Source organism: Bombina bombina, chromosome 5, assembly GCF_027579735.1.
Source record: "Bombina bombina isolate aBomBom1 chromosome 5, aBomBom1.pri, whole genome shotgun sequence".
Taxonomy (NCBI): Eukaryota; Metazoa; Chordata; class Amphibia; order Anura; family Bombinatoridae; genus Bombina; species Bombina bombina.
This window is the reverse complement of record NC_069503.1, coordinates 158,536,526-158,555,913: the sequence shown is the minus strand read 5'-3', so window position 1 is coordinate 158,555,913 and position 19,388 is coordinate 158,536,526.

Sequence of the window (19,388 nt, the reverse complement as noted above, 5' to 3'; positions counted from 1 at the left end):
GATCGCTTCCAGCCGCTTTCAACCCCAACGTCGTACAGGGTACGTCGCTGGTCTTTAAAGACCAGGTTGTGTGCGACGTACCCTGTACGACGCATGTCGTTAAGGGGTTAAAAGGTTTTTTTTCACAACAGGAGGGAAATGTAAATTTTGATGAATTAAAGTGCCCCTGTTTTAATCGAATTTTTTAAAACCGGGCACTTTAGCATCAAAATTTACATTCACTTTAATGATGTCTGTGTTTGCTATGATGACAGGACGTTCCCTAATTATACTACATACATATAATAAATGATATAATATATATACAAGAGTGCTGAATTCCCTTTCTTTTGCACCAAGACTTTCATATCTTTGGTGTCTATCTTTCTGAATTAAAGTAATATAGTATTTTGAGTCTGCACCACTATAGTAACTCTTTCAAACTAAAATGAGGTACATATTATATGTATAGAGCTTGCTTACTAATTTTTATGTAAAAAGCACAGGGGTTAGTTTTTTTTCTGGTAAAATAATAATTATTATTTATTTTATTATATATAATATATATATATATATATATATATATAAATATATATATAATTTATTTATTTTTTAAGTATTGAAAAATATTCTGATTCTAGAGAAACATTTAATGCTGAATGAAATGTAAAATAACGTTTTGGAGTACTAAAACAGCATCTAATAAGTAGCGCTGATACTACACCAACACATATATAAATGAAATGAAAAGATATGCAACTATATTCCAAAAACGTATTGCTCTATTGTATATGCGCTTTTTCTCAAATGCACTGCATGAAACAATATAGAACAAGCGCAATGTAAAGTAGCATTAGGTTTTAATAGAAAGCAACACAAATGTTTGCACTTACTAAAAGAAAGAACACATATGTATATCACATGCGGTGTAGTCCCCGCAGTTCTCTTAGCATTATATATATATATATATATATGCTTTTTCTACTACTGCAGTCTGGTTCTATTAAAGTCTTAAGCTACTTTGAATCAAGTTTGGGCTTGTTCTATATTGTTTCATATAGAACATTTTGGAGTACTTATTGAAATGTCTACTGGACAATGAATCAGAATAAAGATCTGTTAGTATATACATTTTCCTCCTTTGGGCTCATTGTTTTTAGGGTGCAAGAGAGAAGTTCCTTGAGGTGAGCAACTGTTTACCTATTTTGTTTTGCAATTATCTTTTGTGGTTATTTACAGTTCTATGAATGCTCTATGTTATGTGAATTTGATTTTTTTTTTTTTTTTTTTTTACCGATAATTAATGAAACTAATAAAAATGTATTTTAAAAACCCTAAGAAATGTGTCATATATACAATAACAGCATGAAGAGTTAAAAACTTAAAGGGACATAAACCCCCACATTTTTATTTCTGATTCAGATAGAACATACAATTTTAAACAATAACTGTGTGTGTATATCTGTATGTATAAGTTTATGCTATGTAGTGTGTGCGTGTCTGCATGTATAAATGTAAGCTATGTTGTGTTGTGCTTCAGGCATGTGCCCGCTACCTACCTAGGTATTTTTTCAACAAAGAATAAGATGATAACAAAGTAAATTTGATAATAGAAATAAATGTGAAACTTTTAAAAATTGTTTTATTGATCCAAATCATGAAAGAAAAAAATTTATGTTTCATGTCCCTTCAAAAGCATTAATAAACAGTGTTGACCTTGGTGTCTGGCGTATTTCAGCAGTGGGAATGTGCCGGTTTAGTAGTTTATTAGTTTAGTGTGCGATTGTGGGGTACTTCAGTTTAGGGCTATTAGAAGTAGCGTATGGAAATAGGGGTAAAGGGGAAGATGCGCCAAACAGGCAGCTGATTGCACACAAATATATTATAAAAATACACAATTGTAAAGGTGGCCACGGCTGAAAGTGCAAATGTTTGATATTAATTGTACCTGTGTGACGCTGTTAGAAGTTACTGTTAACTCCTTACTCACTGGTTTGATAAACATGGTTTAAGATTCATGTAAGGAGAGGAAGAGAAAATGGAAAAGTTAGAGCTTGTGAATGTATCTCTGTTATACACTTGGTAGACCTATACGGAACTGTAATTATGGAAAGTTATATTTGCATCCCTTGTACGCCCGTCGTTTTATTTTCATTATTTTATTTTTACACTGATTGTACGGGTGAAAGATGTAAACCCTATACTGTATTTCTGAAGACTAAGAAGACTCACACAAAGAATGTGGATATCTCCTGTAAGTATGCACCTGTAAGCACTCTCAGCCTAGACTATGAGGCAGTAGTTCCAGAACGGGTTGAAATAAAATATAACTTTTATTATAAATTGCACTTAAAATAAGGGTAACACTCAAATTAAAAACGACACTAGCACCTCCTTGAAATCTGTGAAATGGTTCACTCTAAGGAGGACTCATTTAATCAAAGGCCTAATATAAATGATTATATCCTCCTATGTAGAGTTATAATTGCTCAGCTATACTACTGCTATTGGGTCCAAATAATGTTTGTGTATAGTCATAATATGACTAACACCCTATGTAAGGATATTTGGTTACCCTAATAACTCTAGTTCATGTGGTATAAACCAGAATTATGTCTGTTTGTATAAGTACTATCTGTAAGGACAATAGCTGCTTTTCTGTCCTGGTAAGGCAACCAGTCCACACTAGTTTATTGTATGACTAGTGTGTGTTTATTGGAAAGCAATACTTGGTGTTGCTTATGTATAAATATATAATGAATCACGTTCTGTAATGTGAATAGAAGTTGTAACGTTTTGTGCGCAACACTGGTGTTATATATTATTTTAAACACATATGTAAAATTGCTTTCTGATGTATAAGTTCAATACATTACACAACCGATTGATCAGTGCAAATCTTTATTATTATGTTTGTACTGTATTTTCTCTGTTATCCTCCACTTCATAAGTACTAGAGGATTGCCATTGGTCTTGCTAATGCTATAGTCACTAATTGGTTAATGATACATACAGCACAAAAATGGCAGTGACAAACAATAATATCACTATGTTGTCCATATAAGTCACAATTTCTTTTTCTCTGTTTGTGCAGTGCACATATCACCCATAATATCTAGTGTTAATTATAAAACGTCAACACTATCCTTGTGTTGCCACTATGTATCACTATTTTGTTAGGTTCAATCAGCGCTACAAACTTGTGACCAGGAATTATAGTATCTTACATACAGGACAAAACTGTCAATCTGTGTCGCTGTAATGTATAGTTCAGTTTGTACTGTATTACAACCTCTAGTTGTGTCAATTCTGGTTGCTACTAACTCGGTTTTTGCATTCCTTCTCTATTGTCCTACACAGTTAAAAGAGTGGCTGTCTGTATTATTATAATGTGAACTCTGGCTAAGTCTGGCACAACCCAGACTCTTCAACAAATTAACTGAGTATAGCAGATAATTAATATAGGTCTTATTTAGATTAACATGAATGTGCTAGGCTTTTAAAAGATTTGGAGCGCCCAAACGCTCGCAATGACTCCTGACTAGTTTCGCCCCTCCTGGCTTTGTCAAAGGTGGCGAGCTGCCGATTCTTTGGGAGTATATACCGGTTAAACCGGAAGTCCCGCCTTGCTTCTTTTGTGATTGGCTCATGATTGGACAAGATTAATTGATTGAAAGCTTCCACTTCCAATCATATGTTGCTGTTGTTAGTATGTGTCCTCTGCTGGGGTTACGCGAGCTGTCAAAGCATTGTATATCAGATTCAGTCAATGCTCTGTACGACTTCTTGAAGTGATCCAATTAAATTGATGTTGTCATGATGTTTAAAATATTGATACGTGTCCCATTATTAGAAGGGGTATTTATAATTGTAACTATACATTCGATCACATATAGATATATGTTTAAGTTCTTGTCTGCTAGAAATTTATAAATACATTATATTAATAAAAAGAAGATAACTTTTAAATATCTATATACATTATTGTTAATATTTGTTATAGGTTTGGCCTGTGCTACAGTGGAGAAATGATTTAGTGTTTTAATATTAATGTGCATATACGTGAAACTCTCTATAAGTGTTGGTGAAAAAATATGTGAAAAAAATATTTTTTTATTATAAAAATAAAAAGAATTATTTTGTCCCAATGCTACTGTGAGTGCTTCCATTATTTGAAGAACACCTCTTTATTGAATAAAATTTTTTTTTTTAAATTTCTTGGTGTATGTTGTGATGCTTGAATGTTGGTTTGTGATAAAAGTTTTCTTGCTATTGATTGTGAAGCAAGCTGTGTTTATCTGTGCTGTTGAATGTGTGTATTAATTACGTGATAGGTTGAATTTAATTATTTATTATGAATGCACTAGTTAGACAATCTATACCAATGATTCGTGACTGTGTTGTTCTAGATAGATTTTGTGACACTTGATTTATTTGTGAAAAGTTGAGGGAAGGGGTGAAAAGACTGTTTTGACAAAACTGTTTTTTTTAATGACTCTTCATATTGTAAACTATTATTTATATTATTTCTTATTATTTTTCATATTGTGTGTCTAGCTTTCTAATTGTGATCTGTTTCTAGTAGTTCTTTAGTCATTTGAATTGAACCCTTTACATATTCTATACGGTTCATGTATCCATGTATATATCATGATGTTCACAGAAAAATATAATAGTTATTCTGTTCATTTAGCCCATGTGGTTGGACTGAGTTTAATAAATAGATCCACCTGCTCTCAGCTTTCAATAAGGCTGTCTCTAAATTTCCTCCTCTCATTCCTAAACTCACTTTTTCTATACCCCAGCATTGTAAATCATTTGGGTTTGAATTGTGGAATTTTAAGAAATGTGCAGCTACACTAGTTATAGATTTCATTTCTTCCTTATCTTTCGCTGCATTTTTAATATTTCTTAAGTGTTCCATTAGCCTCAAATGTAGTTTCCTCAAGGTCATTCCTTCATAGTACAGGTTGCATGTACAGTGAAGTACATAAATTACACTCTCTGTATTGCAACTTATGTATCTTTTGATGTTATGTTTCTTCCCGAATCTATCTGTGATAGTATCTGTGTTGCGTATGTATTTACAGGTGCTGCAGTTGCCACATTTGTGTGCTCCTGGTTTGAATGCTGTTTTGGTTTTCTTCTTTTGAAAATGACTACTAGTTATAAGATCTTTTATATTTTTCGTCCTTCTGTATCCAACTGAGGGTCTATCACCTAGGGTGGTCTTTAGTGTCGGATCCATCATTAAGATATTCCAATGTTTCTGTATGATGTTCAGAATTTGTGGAGTTTGGCTGTTGTATGTCATAATCAGCCTGGGTATATTTGAGCTCTTTTTATGTTTTTTGAAAAGGAGGTCATGTCTTGGAGTATGTGCTGCTCTATATTTAGCTTTTTGGTACTCCTTTTGCTGTACCCTCTTTTCCACAGTCTTTCTTCCAATTCTTTTGCCCTGGTGTTGAATACCTGCTCATCTGAGCAATTTCTGCGTAGTCTTAAAAATTCTCCGGTCGGTAAACTTTTCATTGTGCCTGGAGCATGTGCACTTGTACTATGTAGCACACTGTTTGCAGCAGTAGGCTTCCTGTATAGATCGGTAGTCACATTACCATCACTTCTCTTATTGATTGTTACGTCCAAAAAGTTTATTTTGGTAAGACTTTCTTCATGTGTTAATTTGATGTTCAGATCATTTTGATTTAAATGTTTTAAAAAGTTTAATAACTCACTGTGTGTGCCTTCCCAGATGAAAAGGATGTCATCTATGAACCGTATCCACAGAGGGATACTATCAGTATACTTTTGATTGCTTTCTGTAAACACAAATTCTTTCTCCCACCAGCCTAAAAACAAGTTGGCATAAGTGGGGGCACAGGTGGTGCCCATGGCTGTGCCTCTGGTCTGAAGATAGAACTGGCCATCAAATGTGAAGAAATTGTAATTCAGTACAAAATCCAACATTTTTAAAATGAAGTTGTCATGTTCCCTGTTTTCTTCAGAGTACCGTTCTAAAAAGTATCTGATGGCTTGTAACCCTTGTTGATTGTTAATCGAGGTATAGAGGGACTCTACATCTGTAGTGACTAGCCAAGTAGTGTCATTTAGAGTTACATTTTCTAGTCTTTGTAGAACCTGCATTGTGTCTTGTACATATGATGGCAGTTCTTCTACATACTGCCGTAATCTTAAATCAACATATGAGCTGGCTCTCTCTGTTAAGCTCTCGATGCCTGACACTATGGGTCTACCTGGTGGAATTTGTGCATTTTTATGTATTTTCGGTATCATATAAAAAGTGGCAATCTTAGGTTTATCCACTTTTAGATATTTGTGTTCCTTGGTTGTGATGACTCCTTCTTTGAAGGCCTTGTTGACCATGTTGGAATACATTTTTGAATAGCCCTCCATGGGATTATGTAACAATCTAGTATAACAGGACTTATCCTTTAGTTGTTTGTTGGCCTCTTTAAGGTACAGATCTATAGGCCAGATGACTATATTGTCACCTTTGTCTGATCCACGAATGACTACTTCATCCCATTGTGTCATTTTGCGTATTGCCTGTTGTTCTTCAAACGTTAAATTGTATTTTTTGGGGGCTAGTTTAAGTGATGTAATATCCCGGCACACACAGTCTCTGAACATCTCAATTTGAGGATTGTTGTAATTTTTTGGTACAAATGTGGATTTGTTTCTTATGTTTCCTCTCCATCTGTCTGGAGTCTTAGGTTCTGATTCACCTAGTAAATCCTCTAGATCATTTAAAGTTAATCTTTCTTCTTCTGTCCATCCTGACATATTTTCTTCTGATGAGAAGAATTTTTTCAGAAACAATTTTCTAGTAAACAATTGTACATCTTTTACAACCTCAAATGTATCCACATTATTGGTTGGACAAAAGGATAAACCTTTAGATAGTACTGAGATGTGATTGGGTGTGAGTTTTAATGTAGATAAATTAATGACTCTCATTGATTCATTCTGATCTGTATTTACGGTGTATGTACTATGTTTTCTTTTTGATTTTCAAATAAAGCTCTTTGGGAAAAAAAATAAATAATAAAATTGTATTGATCTGCACAACAAAAGAAAAGAAGAGAAATAATAATAAAATAAAATACTACCGGTGGTGTACAATGAAAAAATCTGTAAAACGACCTTATATAAAATCTATAAAAAAATCTGAGGGATGTACTGATAAAACAAAATTCTGTTGTTTAAGTTCCAAATCGGATTAAGAGTATGGAAATAAATAAAGTCTCTTGAAACCCTAATTGGGTAGCAGTATGCGATAAGCAATGGTATTCTGATGAACCGCAATGATATCCACTATATGAGGAGTACAAGTATCACATATACACAAGTCTCTGTGTGCGACTTAATCGGTCTGTCTAGTGGCATGCACTGTTATAGTATTGCGGATATATGTTGCGGATATATGGAATCACCCATTCTTAAGTAGTTAGACAAAGAATGTGATAACTGAGAATAATCATTCATAGGAGGACTCAACGAAATTCGAAAGTTTCACTTTCTCTGCTTGCCTATTTCCTCTCCACATACTCTGCATTCACCTGGTTGTTCACTTAGGGGATGATTGTGACATCCGAGTTACGTGATGAGTTTACTGACCAATGGTAATTGCGAATTATCGGGTTATTGTCCACACAGAACTGCTTGGGCAATGTTAAATGACGACAGTGTATGCTGTCGGCATTTAGCGATGCAGGGTGGACATGATTCACTATAGCGAATTATCGGGTTATTGTCCACAGCTTGTCCTTAGCTGCAAAGTTCAGTAGGTAGTTTCAGAGCGCTCTGATGTACAGCAAATAGGTGATAGACTTTGATAGACTGTGTTACATGTGGAATCATCAACGCATTTCAGCTGTAGAAAGCTTTTTTCAAGATGAATTTCCTCCAGTCCAGTTCGGCAATTTAGGAAGGGGAATATCTGTAGAGAGAGCCCAGGCTTTTGCAGTAAGTCAAGTCAACACAGTAGCTGCTTCAGAGGAACTCCCTGACTTACTGCAGCAGCAAAAGCCCGGGCTCTTTCTACAGATATTCTCCTTCCTAAATTGCCGAACTAGACTGGAGGAAATTCATCTTGAAAAAAGCTTTCTACAGCTGAAACGTGTTGATAATTCAACATGTAACACAGTCTATCAAAGTCTATCACCTATTTGCGGTACATCAGAGCGCTCTAAAACTACCTACTGAACTTTGCAGCTAAGGACAAGCTGTGGACGATAACCCGATAATTCGCTATAGTGAATCATGTCCACCCTGCATCGCTAAATGCCGACAGCATACACTGTCGTCATTTAACATTGCCCAAGCAGTTCTGGTAAACTGCTTGTGCAATGCCCCCCCTGCAGATGGCCGCTAGCAGGGGGTGTCAATTAACCCGTGTAATGAAACACCTTGGTTAAGAATAGGTGAGAGAGTCTAGTGTCTTTAAGATCACAACTGTGGAACTCAGGTGGATCAAATATATGTGTTGCTATGCAGAGGTATAAGTATAAGGATCTAGGAAATACTTGTACCAAAACTAAAGCATATAATATATGTTAGTTACTCACACACATCCTCTATTGTTGGGAGTTGGTAGGAGGCATCTAATAAGAGGTGTGTGTGAGTATCAATAAGATAAAAAATAGTTACAATACAAACTGCAGAGAGATGTTAATTAAGTGCACAAATCTAATATCAATGTATAGAATTTGGTGATCACAATACTCGGTAAGCTTACCGGTAGCCAAGTGAGGAGCAGAAAGAGCGTCCAGAAACTGTTGCAGCCGAGTGGAGCGGATCTTAGTGAGAGACGCTGGAAACAGCTGATAGCTCATTGAGCTCTAAGGAGAGGAACAGCGCAGCTGTGATGACGTCACCTGGAGACGCAGTAAAGAGCAGAGATCCGATTTAGAGAAAGTCACAATATCAGATTGGATGTGTAATGGAAGATCCAGAGATGAATGTAGAAATCAAACAAGCTGAGACTTAGAAGAGACTAAGAACCAGCAGACACCATGGGGTCTTTAAAAGAAAATCCACAAAGGAGGAGAAGTTAATATGAGCAGCTAACCCACAAGAATTTGAAAAAACGCTGCTGTTTATTGGTTGACAGGTAAATTGAGGTCGACACTTTCTTAAAGGTGCAGAGGGAAAGACACAGATGTTAAAATGCTCCCCCAATAAAGAACCACACTGGGTTTCAAGGACGGGATGATCCGGATGAAGTCTGTGAAAAAGGGAGACAAGCCTTGGAGCAGACAGGTTAACCGATGGTTCCCAAGAGTCATCTTCAGAAGGAAAAACCTTCCAATGCACAAGGTACTGTAAGCGTCCAGAAACATTTCGCAAGTCAATGATGCTGTGAACCTCAAACTCATGATCCGGGATCGTTAGTGTGAGTCAATGGAGTACTGACAGATTGGTAGGATTTAAGCAGGGAGACATGGAATGTCGGATTTATCCTATATTTTGAAGTAGGGCTGCAACAACTAATCAGTAAGATTGATCATAAAAATAGTTGTCAAAGAATCTCATTATCAATTAAGTGGTCAGCGATTAGTTGGTTAATTGCACAGCACCAGCTGCTTCAATCTGATGAACTCCTACACATGGTATTGTGCAAACATTTTTTTTTTATTATTTTTTCCTTAATCGGATAGAAAAAAGATTAAAAAAAACATAATTTATGTAAGAACTTACCTGATAAATTTATTTCTTTCATATTAGCAAGAGTCCATGAGCTAGTGACGTATGGGATATACATTCCTACCAGGAGGGGCAAAGTTTCCCAAACCTTAAAATGCCTATAAATACACCCCTCACCACACCCACAATTCAGTTTAACGAATAGCCAAGAAGTGGGGTGATAAGAAAAAAGTGCGAAAGCATATAAAATAAGGAATTGGAATAATTGTGCTTTATACAAAAAAATCATAACCACCACAAAAAAGGGCGGGCCTCATGGACTCTTGCTAATATGAAAGAAATGAATTTATCAGGTAAGTTCTTACATAAATTATGTTTTCTTTCATGTAATTAGCAAGAGTCCATGAGCTAGTGACGTATGGGATAATGACTACCCAAGATGTGGATCTTTCCACACAAGAGTCACTAGAGAGGGAGGGATAAATAAAGACAGCCAATTCCTGCTGAAAATAATCCACACCCAAAATAAAGTTTAATGAAAAACATAAACAGAAGATTCAAACTGAAACCGCTGCCTGAAGTACTTTTCTACCAAAAACTGCTTCAGAAGAAGAAAATACATCAAAATGGTAGAATTTAGTAAAAGTATGCAAAGAGGACCAAGTTGCTGCTTTGCAAATCTGATCAACCGAAGCTTCATTCCTAAACGCCCAGGAAGTAGAAACTGACCTAGTAGAATGAGCTGTAATCCTTTGAGTCGGGTGTTTTACCCGACTCGACATAGGCATGATGAATTAAAGATTTCAACCAAGATGCCAAAGAAACGGCAGAAGCTTTCTGGCCTTTTCTAGAACCGGAAAAGATAACAAATAGACTAGAAGTCTTTCGGAAAGACTTAGTAGCTTCAACATAATATTTCAAAGCTCTAACAACATCCAAAGAATGCAACGATTTCTCCTTAGAATTCTTAGGATTAGGACATAATGAGGGAACCACAATTTCTCTACTAATGTTGTTGGAATTCACAACCTTAGGTAAAAATTCAAAAGAAGTTCGCAACACCGCCTTATCCTGATGAAAAATCAGAAAAGGAGACTCACAAGAAAGAGCAGATAATTCAGAGACTCTTCTGGCAGAAGAGATCGCCAAAAGGAACAAAACTTTCCAAGAAAGTAATTTAATGTCCAATGAATGCATGGGTTCAAAAGGAGGAGCTTGAAGAGCCCCCGGAACCAAATTCAAACTCCAAGGAGGAGAAATTGACTTAATGACAGGTTTTATACGAACCAAAGCTTGTACAAAACAATGAATATCAGGAAGATTAGCAATCTTTCTGTGAAAAAGAACAGAAAGAGCAGAGATTTGTCCTTTCAAAGAACTTGCGGATAAACCTTTATCTAAACCATCCTGAAGAAACTGTAAAATTCTCAGAATTCTAAAAGAATGCCAAGAAAAATGATGAGAAAGACACCAAGAAATATAAGTCTTCCAGACTCTATAATATATCTCTCTAGATACAGATTTACGAGCCTGTAACATAGTATTAATCACAGAGTCAGAGAAACCTCTTTGACCAAGAATCAAGCGTTCAATCTCCATACCTTTAAATTTAAGGATTTGAGATCCTGATGGAAAAAAGGACCTTGCGACAGAAGGTCTGGTCTTAGCGGAAGAGTCCACGGATGGCAAGAGGCCATCCGGACAAGATCCGCATACCAAAACCTGTGAGGCCATGCCGGAGCTACCAGCAGAACAAACGAGCATTCCTTCAGAATCTTGGAGATTACTCTTGGAAGAAGAACTAGAGGCGGAAAGATATAGGCAGGATGATACTTCCAAGGAAGTGATAATGCATCCACTGCTTCCGCCTGAGGATCCCGGGATCTGGACAGATACCTGGGAAGTTTCTTGTTTAGATGAGACGCCATCAGATCTATTTCTGGAAGCCCCCACATTTGAACAATCTGAAGAAATACCTCTGGGTGAAGAGACCATTCGCCCGGATGCAACGTTTGGCGACTGAGATAATCCGCTTCCCAATTGTCTATACCTGGGATATGAACCGCAGAGATTAGACAGGAGCTGGATTCCGCCCAAACCAAAATTCGAGATACTTCTTTCATAGCCAGAGGACTGTGAGTCCCTCCTTGATGATTGATGTATGCCACAGTTGTGACATTGTCTGTCTGAAAACAAATGAACGATTCTCTCTTCAGAAGAGGCCAAGACTGAAGAGCTCTGAAAATTGCACGGAGTTCCAAAATATTGATCGGTAATCTCACCTCCTGAGATTCCCAAACTCCTTGTGCCGTCAGAGATCCCCACACAGCTCCCCAACCTGTAAGACTTGCATCTGTTGAAATTACAGTCCAGGTCGGAAGAACAAAAGAAGCCCCCTGAATTAAACAATGGTGATCTGTCCACCACGTTAGAGAATGTCGTACAATCGGTTTTAAAGATATTAATTGAGATATCTTTGTGTAATCCCTGCACCATTGATTCAGCATACAGAGCTGAAGAGGTCGCATGTGAAAACGAGCAAAGGGGATCGCGTCCGATGCAGCAGTCATAAGACCTAGAATTTCCATGCATAAGGCTACCGAAGGGAATGATTGTGACTGAAGGTTTCAACAAGCTGAAATCAATTTTAGACGTCTCTTGTCTGTCAAAGACAGAGTCATGGACACTGAATCTATCTGGAAACCCAGAAAGGTTACCCTTGTCTGAGGAGTCAATGAACTTTATAGTGAATTGATCCTCCAACCATGATCTTGAAGAAACAACACAAGTCGATTCGTATGAGATTCTGCTAAATGTAAAGACTGAGCAAGTACCAAGATATCGTCCAAATAAGGAAATACCACAATACCCTGTTCTCTGATTACAGACAGAAGGGCACCGAGAACCTTTGTAAAAATTCTTGGAGCTGTAGCTAGGCCAAACGGCAGAGCCACAAACTGGTAATGCTTGTCCAGAAAAGAGAATCTCAGGAACTGATAATGATCTGGATGAATCGGAATATGCAGATATGCATCCTGTAAATCTATTGTGGACATATAATGCCCTTGTTGAACAAAAGGCAAGATAGTCCTTACAGTTACCATTTTGAATGTTGGTATCCTTACATAACGATTCAATATTTTTAGATCCAGAACAGGTCTGAAGGAATTCTCCTTCTTTGGTACAATGAAGAGATTCGAATAAAACCCCAGTCCCTGTTCCAGAACTGGAACTGGCATAATTACTCCAGCCAACTCTAGATCTGAAACACATTTCAGAAATGCTTGAGCTTTCACTGGATTTACTGGGACACGGGAAAGAAAAAATCTCTTTACAGGAGGTCTTATCTTGAAACCAATTCTGTACTCTTCTGAAACAATGTTCTGAATCCAAAGATTGTGAACAGATTTGATCCAAATGTTTTTGAAAAAACGTAACCTGCCCCCTACCAGCTGAGCTGGAATGAGGGCCGCACCTTCATGTGGACTTAGAAGCTGGCTTTGCTTTTCTTGAAGGCTTGGATTTATTCCAGACTGGAGATGGTTTCCAAACTGAAACTGCTCCTGAGGATGAAGGATCAGGCTTTTGTTCCTTGTTGAAACGAAAGGAACGAAAACGATTATTAGCCCTGTTTTTACCCTTAGATTTTTTATCCTGTGGTAAAAAAGTTCCTTTCCCACCAGTAACAGTTGAGATAATAGAATCCAACTGAGAACCAAATAATTTGTTACCCTGGAAAGAAATGGAAAGTAGAGTCGATTTAGAAGACATATCAGCATTCCAAGTTTTAAGCCATAAAGCTCTTCTAGCTAAAATAGCTAGAGACATAAACCTGATATCAACTCTGATAATATCAAAAATGGCATCACAGATAAAATTATTAGCATGTTGAAGAAGAATAATAATATTATGAGAATCATGATCTGTTACTTGTTGCGCTAAAGTTTCCAACCAAAAAGTTGAAGCTGCAGCAACATCAGCCAATGATATAGCAGGTCTAAGAAGATTACCTGAACACAGATAAGCTTTTCTTAGAAAGGATTCAATTTTCCTATCTAAAGGATCCTTAAAGGAAGTACCATCTGACGTAGGAATAGTAGTACGTTTAGCAAGGGTAGAAATAGCCCCATCAACCTTAGGGATTTTGTCCCAAAATTCTAATCTGTCAGACGGCACAGGATATAATTGCTTAAAAGGTTTAGAAGGAGTAAATGAATTACCCAATTTATCCCATTCTCTGGAAATTACTTTAGAAATAGCACTAGGAACAGGAAAAACTTCTGGAATAACCACAGGAGATTTAAAGACCTTATCTAAACGTTTAGAATTAGTATCAAGAGGACCAGAATCCTCAATTTCTAAAGCAATTAGTACTTCTTTAAGTAAAGAACGAATAAATTCCATTTTAAATAAATATGAAGATTTATCAGCATCAATCTCTGAGACAGAATCCTCTGAACCAGAAGAGTCATCAGAATCAGAATGATGATGTTCATTTAAAAATTCATCTGTATAAAGAGAAGTTTTAAAAGATTTTTTATGTTTACTAGAAGGAGGAATAACAGACATAGCCTTCTTGATGGATTCAGAAACAAAATCTCTTATGTTATCAGGAACATTCTGAACATTAGATGTTGATGGAACTGCAACAGGTAATGGTACATTACTAAAGGAAATATTATCTGCATTAACAAGTTTGTCATGACAATTAATACAAACAACAGCTGGAGGAATAGCTACCAAAAGTTTACAGCAGATACACTTAGCTTTGGTAGTTCCAGCACCAGACAGCGATTTTCCTGAAGTATCTTCTGACTCAGATGCAACGTGAGACATCTTGCAATATGTAAGAGAAAAAACAACATATAAAGCAAAATTGATCAAATTCCTTAAATGACAGTTTCAGGAATGGGAAAAAATGCCAATGAACAAGCTTCTAGCAACCAGAAGCAAAGAAAAAATGAGACTTAAATAATGTGGAGACAAAAGCGACGCCCATATTTTTTAGCGCCAAATAAGACGCCCACATTATTTGGCGCCTAAATGCTTTTTGGCGCAAAAAATGACGCCACGTCCGGAACGCCGACATCTTTGGCGCAAAAGAACGTCAAAAATGACGCAACTTTCGGCGACACGTATGACGCCGGAAACAGAAAAGATTTTTTTGCGCCAAAAAAGTCAGCGCCAAGAATGACGCAATAAAATGAAGCATTTTCAGCCCCCGCGAGCCTAACAGCCCACAGGGAAAAAAAGTCAAATTTTTAAGGTAAGAAAAATAATTGATTCAAGTGCATTATCCCAAATATGAAACTGACTGTCTGAAAATAAGGAATGTTGAACATCCTGAGTCAAGGCAAATAAATGTTTGAATAAATATATTTAGAACTTTATAAACAAAGTGCCCAACCATAGCTTAGAGTGTCACAGAAAATAAGACTTACTTACCCCAGGACACTCATCTACATGTTTGTAGAAAGCCAAACCAGTACTGAAACGAAAATCAGCAGAGGTAATGGTATATATATAAGAGTATATCGTCGATCTGAAAAGGGAGGTAAGAGATGAATCTCTACGACCGATAACAGAGAACCTATGAAATAGACCCCGTAGAAGGAGATCACTGCATTCAAAATAGGCAATACTCTCCTCACATCCCTCTGACATTCACTGCACGCTGAGAGGAAAACCGGGCTCCAACCTGCTGCGGAGCGCATATCAACGTAGAATCTAGCACAAACTTACTTCACCACCTCCATAGGAGGCAAAGTTTGTAAAACTGAATTGTGGGTGTGGTGAGGGGTGTATTTATAGGCATTTTAAGGTTTGGGAAACTTTGCCCCTCCTGGTAGGAATGTATATCCCATACGTCACTAGCTCATGGACTCTTGCTAATTACATGAAAGAAATAAAAAAAAATCAATTTTTTTTGCACAATCTTAGTTGCAGTAGATCATCAGATTAAAGCAGCTGGTGCTGTGCAACTGACCAACTAATCGCTGACCACCTAATTGATAATGAAATTTGTTGTCAACTATTTTTATGATCAAACTTACCGATTAGTTGTTGCAGCCCTATTTCGAAGGCAAATCAAGAGTAACAGCATTTGCATTGACAAGTTTCTTTATAGGGAAAGGTCCTATGAAGAACTATTTACATTTCCTGGTGGGTGTAGCAAGTCTCAAGTGTTTGGTAGATAGCCAGACTAGATCACCCACAGAGAATTCGGGGGCAGATCTCCTTCTGAGATCATAATACCGTTTCTAATGTTCTTGTGCAGCCCTAATATTATCCGATAGGATGGAGAAGGATTCAGAAATAGTATTTGTCGTGTTGTTCACCATTGGGCAAGAACTCTGTAATTCCGGATAGAGATGGAAAGTAGGGTGGAAACCATAGTTTGCGTGGAATGGGCTAGTTTTGAGAGAGGTATGGTGGGAGTTATTATAAGCAAATTCTAACGGCAATAACATGGACCAGTTATTGTGTTGATGAGTGGTGTAACATTGTATGTATTCTTCTTAGTTCTTTCTGTTTGGCCATTCGTCTGTGGATGAAAGGCCTAATCTCTGTTCAATCTTCAGAACCAAACAGAGTTGATTCCACAACTTGGAGGTAAACTGTGTTCCTTTGTCTGTAGTGATGGAAGATGGAAGACCATTGATAATAAGCATAGGTACAGTTTCTAGGAAGGTGGGAAGTTTATGGAAAGGAATAATAAAGTGTGCCATTTTTGTAAGAAGATCGATAAAAACCATAATAGTATTATTATTGTCTGAAGTAAGTAGGTCGACTATAAAGTCAATAGTGATTTGTTTTGAAGGTCTTTCTGGAATTGGTAGGGATAGCAAATATCCTGTAGGTGGTCTTCTGTCTATTTTACAGCAAGTACAGGTTTCACAGGATTGTATGTGGTTAATGGTATCCTTTACCATATTGGGCCACCAATATGATCTCTTAAGAAGTTTTAAAGTTCTGTGGATACCTGGATGTCCTGCAAGAGAAGATTCATGTATGTTATGTAATAATGACAACCTCAGGTTAGGAGGTATATAAAGTTTGTCATTCTGGTAGAACATTCCATTAGTTTGTTCAGTCAGTTTATAGTCGGCTTTAGTTGTATCATTAGTTTGTTCTTTTTTAATAAGTTGGCAAATAGCTGAAGTGAATCCAAGTAACTGTTCTCTTGGTATTACAGTCCCCTGGTTTAAGGGAATAGTAGGTTTTTTAGGTATTCTGGATAACAGATCATTGGGCAAGTCCTTTGCTCCAACAAAGGTTCTAAATAAATTTGATACACACATACACGTTAAGCAGTTTGTAAGAAAACTTACATTTAAGAGATTTTTCATAAAAAAACCCTATTGAAAGACACATCAACTTTTCCAATTTTGCAAAAGTAGACAGATGACTAAATAATACAAATGCTCATACTAATCTAAGACGAAAATCCAAATTCTACCCAATTCATGCTGAAGGATGTAACCTTGAAACTTTTGAAAAAATAGTTTTGAAAGATCTAAAAGGCTATGATCCTAACAAAAACATAGACCTAATTTCAATTTAAATAAAAAAGACAGAGAAATTCTTGAATCCTTACAAAAACCAAACAAGTCATAATAAAACCGGTGGATAAAGGAGGAGGGGTGGTGATAATGGACAAGGTCAATTACATTAAAGAAGCAAATAGAATTCTAAATGATCCCAAAACTTTTTTTAAAATCAACAATGATAATATCATATTGAGAACGGCACATGAGGTTAGAGAGTATATTAGGACTCTACAGGAGTATACTACAAAATAGTCCTTTCCGACTTTTGTTTTATTCTCTATGATCTGTAATATGATCTGTCTCCCTTAGTCAGACAATACTAAAATACAGGATAGTTGTTGCCTAATTGGGGCATATATTAATTTTATGCACAAAAACAAAGAGGCGTAAAGATTGGATGTACATTTTAATTTACACAAAAGAACAGTTCACCCCGAGAACAGTTATTGCTTGTGTTGTTTTTTTTTCCTTCTTTCCCGTTCTATGTACACCTACACAATAAGTGGGGCTCCTCTTACAAGATGATGATAATAAAAGATAATTTAACTTTTGCCCACCATGGGCAAAGAGGTTGGTGTATAGAAATTAAGAGGTGGATAAATGGAGATAGGTTGTTTAATTATATGAAGCTATGTCATAATTTTTGGTTCACTGTGTACACCTTCTCAATAAGTGTTTCTTTTCCAATAAGTTGGTGATAGTAAATGAGAATTTAACTCTTGCCCAGTATGGGCTAGCCTGTTGGTGTGTAGAAACTAAGAGGTACACAAATAGATCTATGCTGTATTACTATATGGGGCTATGTCACAGTAGTTATGTGTTATTTTTTTTTATTATTTTTTTACTATATAATTGTCAGAAAGAAATATGGTTAACATTTTATCGTGGAACGTGGGTGGAATAACCTCTTCGGCTAAGAGGAGCATAATTTTTAAGCTATTAAAAAAAAATAACCTAGACATTGCTCTCCTACAGGAGACTCATCTACAGGATTGTTACAGTACCAACAGTGTACCAAGGGTTAATACCAGGGAACAACGTCCTGCATAGGGAATCAGCAATTCACAACCCAGCCAGTTTCAGGTTTAAAACAGAATGACTACTTTATTTGAAGGCAGCACACAGATTTATACACCCTGGCTTCAGGTTACAAAGGGCATTGGTTTAACAGTAAAGCAAACATATGAACAATGCATCAAACCTCTAACAATTGTCTATTCACAGGTAAAACAGATTAACATATTAAGTTAATTAACTAGGGAAGAACGTTTACTCAGACAATCTGATGTTGGGCAGTCTAGTTAACATAATCACACAAGGACACAATCAGTTTACCCAGACAGACTCCTGAGACACAATCAGATCTGAAACATACATAGAATACATCTTATTACTGAATATAGGAACAGTTCTTATTAGCTATAAAGTCTTTTATGCCCACTTGGCTTATAGAGTCACAATTGCTCCCACAAGGGGCACTCACACCCTGTACCCATCCTGTATTTATGGATACAGGGTGACATAGACATAAGACAGAGTTATGAAAGTACATGGGGTGTCCAGCATATAAAATTCCATATTTCCATGCAGTCTCTGGGTATCCTTAAGCCCATGTACCTCCAGCCCAAAGAATGTTCCATAACAGGCCCTCCAATGTACAGTGGCGAGATTGGTTTTGTCACATCTCTCCCCTTTTCCAAACAGACTAACAGGGTATCTGACCTCCTGCCGGTCAGTGCCCTGGTTAGTCCAGCAACCCACCCATAAAACACAATTAGTAGTACAGCCCACCCACAATAAATGGTTACTACACCTGAGTACGGGGAAAACTTGTCCATGTCCAGGTACCTCACCACAGCTGTGTGGGGGACTGGTACGCTGAATTGGTGGGTTGCAAGGTGGGCAGAGACCAGCTGTACTCTGCCCGGGTGCCAGCACTACCATGGAAGTAGCCTGGTGGGAGCCTGGTTGCTGGAGGGGGAGACCGACTGTCTCCCCTTTGGATACCTAGCTGTGCTGCTGGAGGGGGAGACCATTCGTCTCCCCTTTGGCTAAACAGCCGTGTTGCTGGGGGACAGGACCAACTGTCCCTACCCCTTGTAACGCAGCCTGCCGCTGGGGAATGGAGTCTGGGCTCCCAAAGTCAGGCTCTGCAAAGGACTCCCATAACAAGCCAGGACCATCAAACTCCTC